This window comes from Panthera onca, chromosome E2 (genome assembly GCF_046562875.1).
Source record: "Panthera onca isolate mPanOnc1 chromosome E2, mPanOnc1 haplotype 2, whole genome shotgun sequence".
Taxonomy (NCBI): domain Eukaryota; kingdom Metazoa; phylum Chordata; class Mammalia; order Carnivora; family Felidae; genus Panthera; species Panthera onca.
The window spans coordinates 7068039-7077378 of NC_138353.1; the positions used below are offsets into that span (position 1 = coordinate 7068039).

Below are 9340 nucleotides of genomic sequence, written 5' to 3' on the forward strand. Positions count from 1 at the left end.
AAGAGGTTGGTTGCCAGGAGAATCAATCATGTGTTGAGAGGGTTGGAACTTTCAGTCACACCCCCCTGACCTAAGGGAATGGGAAAAGGGTAAGAGATTGAATCTGTTGCCAGCAGCCAGTGATTTAATCAGTCATGCCTATGCAATGAAGCCCTCATAAAAACCCAAAAGGAGAGTGTTTGGACAGCTTCCAGGTTGATGGAGACTGGGGAGGGTGGTGCACCTGGAGAGTGTGGAAGCCCCATGTCCTTGCCCCATACCTGGCCCTACGCATCCCTTTCACTTGTCTCTTCCCTTGTTAAATCCTTTCATAGTAAACTCTTATTCTAGAAAGTAAAATGTTTCTCTGAGTTCTTTGAGCTATTCTAGCAAATTAATTGAACCTGAAGCAGAAGTTTTAGGAACCTCTGATTTATTGCCAGTCAGTCAGCAGTACAGGTGACACCCTAGACTTGTAACTGGGATCTGAGGTGGCAGAGGGGAAAGGCAGTCTTGTGGGACTGACCCCTTAAAGTATGGAATCTGATGCTATCTGCAGGTAGATAATATCAGAATTAAGCTGAATTGTAGGACACTGAGCTGGTGTCCCAAGAATTGCTTATTGTTTTTATGAGGGAACCACCCCTCTGCCATGTTAGAAATTGGGTCTCAGAATACCAAAATATTTGCTTTTATTTAGCCATCCCTTGCTCCCTTGTTTTTTTTTTTTAATGTATTTTGAAGTAAATTTCAAACATTAGGGGGTGCCTGGGTGGCTCAGTTGGTTAAGCATCTGACTCTTGGTTTCAGCTCAGGTCTGATCTCACGGTTCATGAGTTCGAGCCTTGCATTGGGCTCTGGGCTGACATTGTGGAGCCTGCTTGGGATTCTCCCTCTCTCCCTCACTCTCTGCGCCTCCCCCGCTTGCTCTCTCTGTCTCTCAAAATAAATAAATACACTTAAAAAATATATTTTAAAAAAATTAGTAAAATTCCCCCTAAATACTCCAGCATGTATATTATTAACTAGAGTTTAATATTTGTTTATAGCACTTTTATTTATTTTGAAGTAAAACTTAAATACAACCAAATATACAAATCTTAGCAAACCATTCAATAGTTTATTTATTTTTTTTCCTTCTCTCAGCACTTTATTTATTTATTTATTTTTGTTTTTTTTTTTCAATATATGAAATTTATTGTCAAATTGGTTTCCACACAACACCCAGCGCTCATCCCAAAAGGTGCCCTCCTCAATACCCATCACCCACCCTGCCCTCCCTCCCACCCCCCATCAACCCTCAGTTTGTTCTCAGTTTTTAACAGTCTCTTATGCTTTGGCTCTCTCCCACTCTAACCTCTTTTTTTTTTTTTCCTTCCCCTCCCCCATGGGTTTCTGTTACGTTTCTCAGGATCCACATAAGAGTGAAACCATATGGTATCTGTCTGTCTCTGTATGGCTTATTTCACTTAGCATCACACTCTCCAGTTCCATCCACGTTGCTACAAAAGGCCATATTTCATTTTTTCTCATTGCCACGTAGTATTCCATTGTGTATATAAACCACAATTTCTTTATCCATTCATCAGTTGATGGACAACCATTCAGTAGTTTAGACATATGTGTGCTCACTGGTGTGACATGATTTCCATGGATCCCTTGTCATGATGATAAGATTTTTATCCTTGGGGCACCTGGGTGGCTCAGTCAGTTAAGGGTCTGACTCTTGGGATCAGCCCAGGTTATGATTTGCAGTTCATGAGATCAAGCTCTAGGTTGGGCTCTGCACTAACAGCACGGAGCCGGCTTGGGATTCTCTCTCTCCCTCTCTCTCTGCGCCACTCATGCGCTCTCTCTCTCTCTCAAAAATAAATAACCTAAAAAAAGATTTTTATCCTTGATTCTGTCAATGTGGTGAGTTACACTGGTTGATTTTTGAATGGCAGGATATTTTTTTTTTTGAAATTTTATTTATTTTATTTTATTTTTTAATTTTTTTAACATTTATTTATTTTTGAGACAGAGAGAGACAGAGCATGAACAGGGAAGGGGCAGAGAGAGAGACACAGAATCGGAAGCAGGCTCCAGGCTCTGAGCCATCAGCCCAGAGCCCCACGCGGGGCTTGAACCCACGGACGGCGAGATCATGACCTGAGCTGAAGTCAGAGGCTTAACCGACTGAGCCACCCAGGTGCGCTGAATGGCAGGATATTTTTAATGAGCTTTAAGTTTCTTCCGTAGGTACAAGGCAAAATTAGATTCACCAAACCTTGGGTATATAATGTATTGTGAAAATGATCATAATAAATCCATGTGCATTTTTTTCCATACCATTGAGTGAAAAGTCACTTGAAACAATGTGTCATTACAGGTAACACTCACCCGAGGATGTGGCCTGCACTTCACGTCAGAGGACTGGCAACTACTGGATGTGGTCCAGAAGAAGCTGTACTGGGTTGTAATGTTGGAAACTTACAGCAACCTCAGGTCAGTGGGCAAGGACTACGGGGAACCCCAGTCTGTTGCCATTTCTTTTTTAACTGCTGGAATTTAGAAGCTCTCTGAAGTGTTTAATGTCTTTGAATTTAGGATTTATAAATGATAGAGCCTTTGTGTCTGTCTGAACGTGGAGAGAGGATCATGCTCTCGCCTCCCAAATTAAAGTTTTTCATGGGGCGCCTGGGTGGCTCAGTCAGTTAAATGTCCAACTCTTGGTTAAGGCTCAGGTCATCACCTCATGGTTCATGGGTTCAAGCCCCACATTAGACTCTGCACTGGCAGTGTGGAACCTGCTTGGGATTCTCTCTCTCTCTCTCTCTCTCTCTCTCTCTCTCTTTCTCTTTCTCTCTCTCTCTCTCTCTCTCTCCCCCCCCCCCCCGCCCCTCCTGCACTGGTGCTATCTCTGTCTCTCTCAAAATAAATAAATAAACTTAAAAAAATTTTTTTTCACTTTGCTGAGGTGTTGACTCTGAAACAGCCCCTTCCTACTTCTTCAGAGGTTCTGAAGATCAACCTCTTGGCACCGTGTTTAGCCGTGATCAAATTGTTAGGCTTCCCGACTAGCAGCGGTCCTCCAGCTGGAGCAGGGAGCCATGGATGGCAGAGGGGGAAGTCAGTAGTAAGGACCATCTGGGGGAGTGGATAACAGCCAGGTAGATGAGTGAAAGCCTAAGGAGCTATAACTTTTTTTTAATTTATTTTTTTAATGTTTCTTTATTTTTGAGAGAGAGAGAGAGAGAGAGAGAGAGAGACAGAGTGCGAGTAAGGGAGGGGCAGAGAGAGAGGGAGACACAGAATCCGAAGCAGGTTCCAGGCTCTGAGCTGTCAGCACAGAGCCCGACGTAGGGCTTGAACCCAGGGACTGCAAGGTCATGACCTGAGTGGAAGCCGGATGCCCAACCGACTCAGCCACCCAGGCGCCCCAGGAGCTAGAACCTTTGATAGGTTATTTTGAGGACATTATTTAAAAACCCTTGAACCTTTGGAGCTCCTGGTTGGCTCAGTTGGTAGATCATGTGACTCTTGATCGGGTCATGAGTTCAAGACCCACATTGGGTGTAGAGATTACTGAAAATAAATAAATAAGCTTCCAAAAAAAGGAGATAGGCCATTATGTCTCTGCACTCTGTGTCAGATCTTTGACTCAACTAGGACCCAGCTCTCTTGGTTATTCTCCGTTTCCAGCATCCTCACTCTTCATCACCAGTACTGCTCATGTTGCCTTCCTCCTACTCAACATCTCACCTCTGGTCAGAATTAAGCTTCCAGATACACATGAATTTTTCCCCTTTACCATGTCCCTCTGCTTCCCTTCTATTTTCTCTTCTTCTACTGGATGCCTCTAACTTGTTTCCTGATTAAAAATCCTCATTTGTAAGGATCCTTGATCCTCATTGTGAGAGTTGGCCTCTTCCACTGCCTAATTGTATACAGATTCATCGGTCTCCTTCCTAGAAGATGCCTAGCAAGTTGATGATGAGACAGACTGGCTCCAGGAAAACTCCGACAAACTTGATCCCATGGCAAGGCACCAGGAATGTGACGTATTTGACAAAATGCCTCACCTGAGAAAAGACTTTGATCAATTTGATTCAAATGGGAAAACTTTGAAACATAATTTAGATTTACTTTTCCAGAACAGAAATTATATAAGTGAAAAAGCTAAGAAGTTAAATCTATCTGAGAAATTGTTTTTCCATACTATGCATAAAAATGCTCATTCTGGAATTAATTGCTGTGAATATGATTATGGAGAAGCTGTCAATAAGATGTCATGCCTGAATATAAGTCATATAGAAATGAGATTTTATAAAGGTAGTAAATGTCAAAGATCCTTTAACCATGTGCCGTAACTCCTTCTACACCAGAGAAGTCACACAGGACAGAAACCCTATGGATACAGTGAATGAAGAAAAATTTTCTCCCAGAAATCACAGCTCATGGTACACCAGAGAACTCATACAGGAGAAAAAACATATGAATGTGACGGATGTCTCTAAGCTTTTATTCAGAAGGTAGAGCGTATTTTATATCAGAGAACTCACACAGGAGAGAAACCCTATGAATGTAATGAATGTCAGAAAACCTTCATTAGTAAGACACATCTTGTTAAGCATGAGAGAACTCATACAGGTGAGAACCCCTGTGGCTGTAAGGAATGTGGAAGAACTTTCCCTCTTAAGTTTAGTCTCACTTTACTTTACAAAACTCGTACTGCAGAAACGCCCCTCGAATGCAGTCATTGTCAGAGAGCTTTCATCCACAGGTCACAGCTCATTGAACACCAAAGACAGCACACTGGAGAAAAACCCTTTTCATGTAAAGAACACCAGAAGGCTGGGAATGCAAGCTGGTGCAGCCACAAACAGTATGGAGGTTCCTCAAAAAACTAAAAATAGAACTACTCTATGACCCAGCAATTGCACTACTAGGCATTTATCCACGGGATATAGGTATGCTGTTTCGAAGGGACACATGCACCCCCACGTTTATAGCAGCACTATCAACAATAGCCAAAGTATGGAAAGAGCCCTAATGTCCCTTGATGGATGAATGGATAAAGAAGATGTGGTATATATATATACAATGGAGTATTACTCAGCAATCAAAAAGAATGAATTCTTGCCATTTGCAACTACGTGGATGGAAGTGGAGGGTATTGCTAAGTGAAATTAGTCAGAGAAAGACAAATATCATATGACTTCACTCGTATGAGGACTTTAAGAGACAAAACAGATGAACATAAGGGAAGGGAAACAAAAATAATATAAAAACAGGGAGGGGACAAAACAGAAGAGACTCATAAATATGGGGAACAAACTGAGGGTTGCTGGAGGGGTTGTGGGAGGGGCGGATGGGCTAAATGGGGAAGGGGCATCAAGGAACCTACTCCTGAGGTCATTGTTGCACTATATGCTAACTAATTTGGATGTAAATTTTAAAAAATAAAAAATAAAATTAAAAAACAAAAAAGAATGCCAGAAGGCTTTCATCTGGAAGTCAGAGCTCACTGTATATCAGAGAGTTCATATCAGGGAGAAGCCTTTCTGCTGTAGTGAATGCCAGAAAGCCTTCAGTTCCAAATCAACACTCGCTATACACCAGAGGACACACACGGGAGAGAAACCCTACAGATGCAGTGGTTGTGGGAAAGTTTGAAGTCACAACTCATTGTGCATCAAAGAACCTACACGGGAGAGAAACCCTGTGAATGAAGTAATTGTCAGAAAACCTTCAGCCATAAGTCCCCACTCATCATACACGGGAGAACCCACGCAGGAGGAAAGCCCTGTGTATGTAGCGAATGTGGGAAACCTTTCGCCTGGAAGCCTAGTCAAAGTAGGCATCAAAGAACACATACAGGAGAGAGACCCTACAGAGGCAGTGAGTGTGTGAAATCCTTTAGTGTCAAGGCACACCTCAGTAGACACCAAAGAGGGCAAAATCAGATGGGTATGGTGAAAATGAGGAAGCCTTTAAGGAGGTCATTCCAGCATGAAATTGCAGGCATATGGGAGAGAATTCTTTTTTTTTAAATTTTTTAAAATGTTTATTTATTTTGGAGAGAGAGACAGACTAGTGGCGGAGGGGCAGAGAGAGAGGGAGACACAGAATCTGAAGCAGGCTCCAGGCTCTGACTGTCTGTCTGTCTTTCACACAGACGCAGGGCTCAAACCCACAAACCATAAGATCATGACCAGAGCTGAAGTCTGGCGTTTAACTGCCTGAGCCACCCAGGTGCCCTTATATGGGAGAGAATTCTTATGGTAACTAAGGAGAAGCTTCCACAAGGATGTTTACTTTTATAGGAAGCTAAAATGAGAGAGAAATCTAGTGCAGTAAATAAATATGACAAAATCGGGGCTCTTGGGTGGCTCAGTCAGTTAACCGTCTGACTTCGGCTCAGGTCATGATCGCTTGGCTTGTGAGTTTGAGCCCCACATTGGACTCTGTGCTGACAGCTCAGAGCCTGGAGCCTGTTTTGGATTCTGTGTCTCCCCCTCTCTCTCTCTGCCCCTCCCCTGCTTACACTCTGTCTCTCAAAAATAAACATTAAAAATTTTTTAAAAAAAATATGACAAAATCTTCAGTAACAACCTGTAGTGCGTTGTTCATCAGGAAAAGGCATACATGGGAGAAACTGAATTTAGCAAATGTGCAAAAGTTTTTCACACAGAAGTGTTAGCAGGCACTTAGGAGGCTTAGTCGCTTAAGCGTCTGAGTCTAGATTTCGACTCAGGTCGTGATCTCGCAGTCATGGGAACGAGCCAAGCCCCGCACATCCAGCTCTGTGCTGGCTGTGGAGCCTGCTTGAGATTCTCTCTCTGTCTCTCTCTGTGTCTCTCTCTCCCTCCCTCCCCCTCTGCCCCTCCCCAGCTTGGGTGTGTGTGCATCCACTGTCTCTCTAAAAAATACATAAATAGGGGTGCCGGGGTGGCTCAGTCGGTTGAGTGACTTTGGCTCAGGTCATGATCTCATGGTCTGTGAGTTTGGGCCCTGCATCGGGCTCTGTGCCGACAGCTCAGAGCCTGGAGCCTGCTTTGGATTCTGTGTCTCCTTCTCTCTCTGCCCCTCCCCCGCTCATGCTCTGTCTCTGTCTCTGTCTCTCTCTCTCTCTCTCTCTCTCTCTCTGTCAAAAATAAACAAACATTAAAATTAACAAAATACATAAATAAAAATGTATAAAAGAAGTGGTGTGCACTCATTATACAACAGAAAGACAGCCACTGTGAATGTAGTAATTTTGTGAAAACTTTCAAGAAGTATAGGTCATTTTATATCAGAGAAACTCATATGGAAAAGAAATTGTACAAGGGAGGGAATGTTGTAGTATTTTGACTGAGAAACCAAATTCCGGATGCATCAGAGAGTTTACTCCAGAGTGAATCATAGAAGAGTAATAAATGTGAGAAACACCTTTTGTTGGAAGTCATAAGCATGTGGTATTAGAGAGTTTACACTAAGGAATAACTTCGATTGCCATAAAATGCTTGAAAACCTTTTCTGATTATGAAAAAAATGTGTACAGACAATACATATAAAAATGCAAACCTAGGGGCGCCTGGGTGGCTCAGTCGGTTGAGCGGCCAACTTCGGCTCAGGTCACGATCTCGCGGTCTGTGAGTTCGAGCCCCGCGTCGGGCTCTGTGCTGACAGCTCGGAGCCTGGAGCCTGTTTCCGATTCTGTGTCTCCCTCTCTCTGACCCTCCCCCGTTCATGCTCTGTCTCTCTCTGTCTCAAAAATAAATAAACGTTAAAAAAAATGCAAAAAAATGCAAACCTATGAATGTATTAAGTGTGGGGATGACTATACCATGAATAAACTTCATTGTGTGTAAGATAATTTATATTTATGAAAAATTAAGCCAGGTCAGTGAATCGAGGAAATCATTTTCTCTAGAAATAATTTTGTAAAGTCATGTTCTTGCTGTGAATACCATGTTGATAAAATATTTCAGGGGTGCCTGGGTGGCTCAGTTGGTTAAGTGTCCAACTCTTGATTTTGGCTCAGGTAGTGAGATCAGGCCCCATATCTGGCTCTGAGCTGACAGTGCAGAGCCTGCTTGGGATTCTCTCTCTCCCAACCCCTCCCCTGCTCATGTTCTCTCTCTCTCTCAAAAAAAAAAAAAAAAAAAAAAAATATATATATATATATATATATATACATATACATACATATATATACATATATATATTCATACATATATATACGTATATATATATATTTCAAAAGGCTTTCAGTAGGAAGAAGAGATGGTATGAGAGTTTTTAAGTGTGTGAGTAAATGGAATATTCAGAATAAGAGAAGAAGTCATCAACTATTTCAACTCTATATCTATGTGTTACTTCCTAAGAGTATCAGCCCAAGTTGTAGGCTTAACCGATTGAGCCACCTAGAGGCCCCCAAAATAAAGAGGAGCCCAGGTGGCTCAGTCAGTTAAGTGTCTGACCCTTGATTTCAACTCAGGTCATGATCTCACAGTTCTTGAGTTCGAGTCCCACATCAGGCTCTGTACTGACAGCATGGAGCCTGCTTGTGATTCTCTCTCCCTCTCTCTCTGCCCTTCCCAGGGCACATGCATGCCTCCTCTCTCTCTCTCTCTCTCAAAATAAATAAACATTTTTAAAAATTAATTAAAATATAAATAAAATGGTACAGACAAGTTTCTTAGATACTACACTTGATCTTAGCCAAAAGGCCGAGAAGCGATGACAAGTTTCTTAGAGAGTTATATATAGTAAAGCTATAAAGAATAGTTAGAGGAATGCTAGACACAAAATTTAGGAAAGCAGTTACTTACGGGTATAAATTTGGTCAGAGAAGGGCAAAGACAAAGCTTTCATAGCATTGGTAGTGTTCTCTCTCTTAAGCCTGGTGGTGAATGGGAGTCTTCACTAATTTTTTTTTCTATCTTACATGTCTGTAATAGTCCTTTGTATGAAATACTATAATTTCATAAGGTACTAATCTGTGAATAAAATATCAACACATCACCTTTTTTTTGTTTTCACTGTGATACCTGATGTAGAAAATGTTGGGGTTCAGAGCTGATGGCCAAGAAAGCATTCTTGAGATGTCTTCGGTGCAAAAAGGTTTTATTAAAGCAGGATCCATGGGCAGGAAGAGCTACACTGGGTGACTTGTATACTTTCTTTTTGGTTTAAAAAAATTTTTTTAATGTTTATTTATTTTTGAGAGACAGAGACAGAGAGACAGAGCGTGAATGGAGGAGGGGCAGAGAGAGGGAGACACAGAATCCTAAGCATGCTCCAGGCTCTGAGCTGTCAGCACAGAGCCTGACACAGGGCTCGAACTGTCTCTTGAACCAAGAGATCATGACCTGAGCCACCCAGGCACCCC

At 42.2% G+C, this 9340-nt stretch overlaps 1 pseudogene; it reads right to left on the bottom strand.

Moving 5' to 3' along the window:
* Positions 1-8604: 8604 nt before the first annotated feature.
* LOC132691391 (U2 spliceosomal RNA) lies at positions 8605-8690 on the bottom strand (annotated as a pseudogene).
* Positions 8691-9340: the final 650 nt, after the last annotated feature.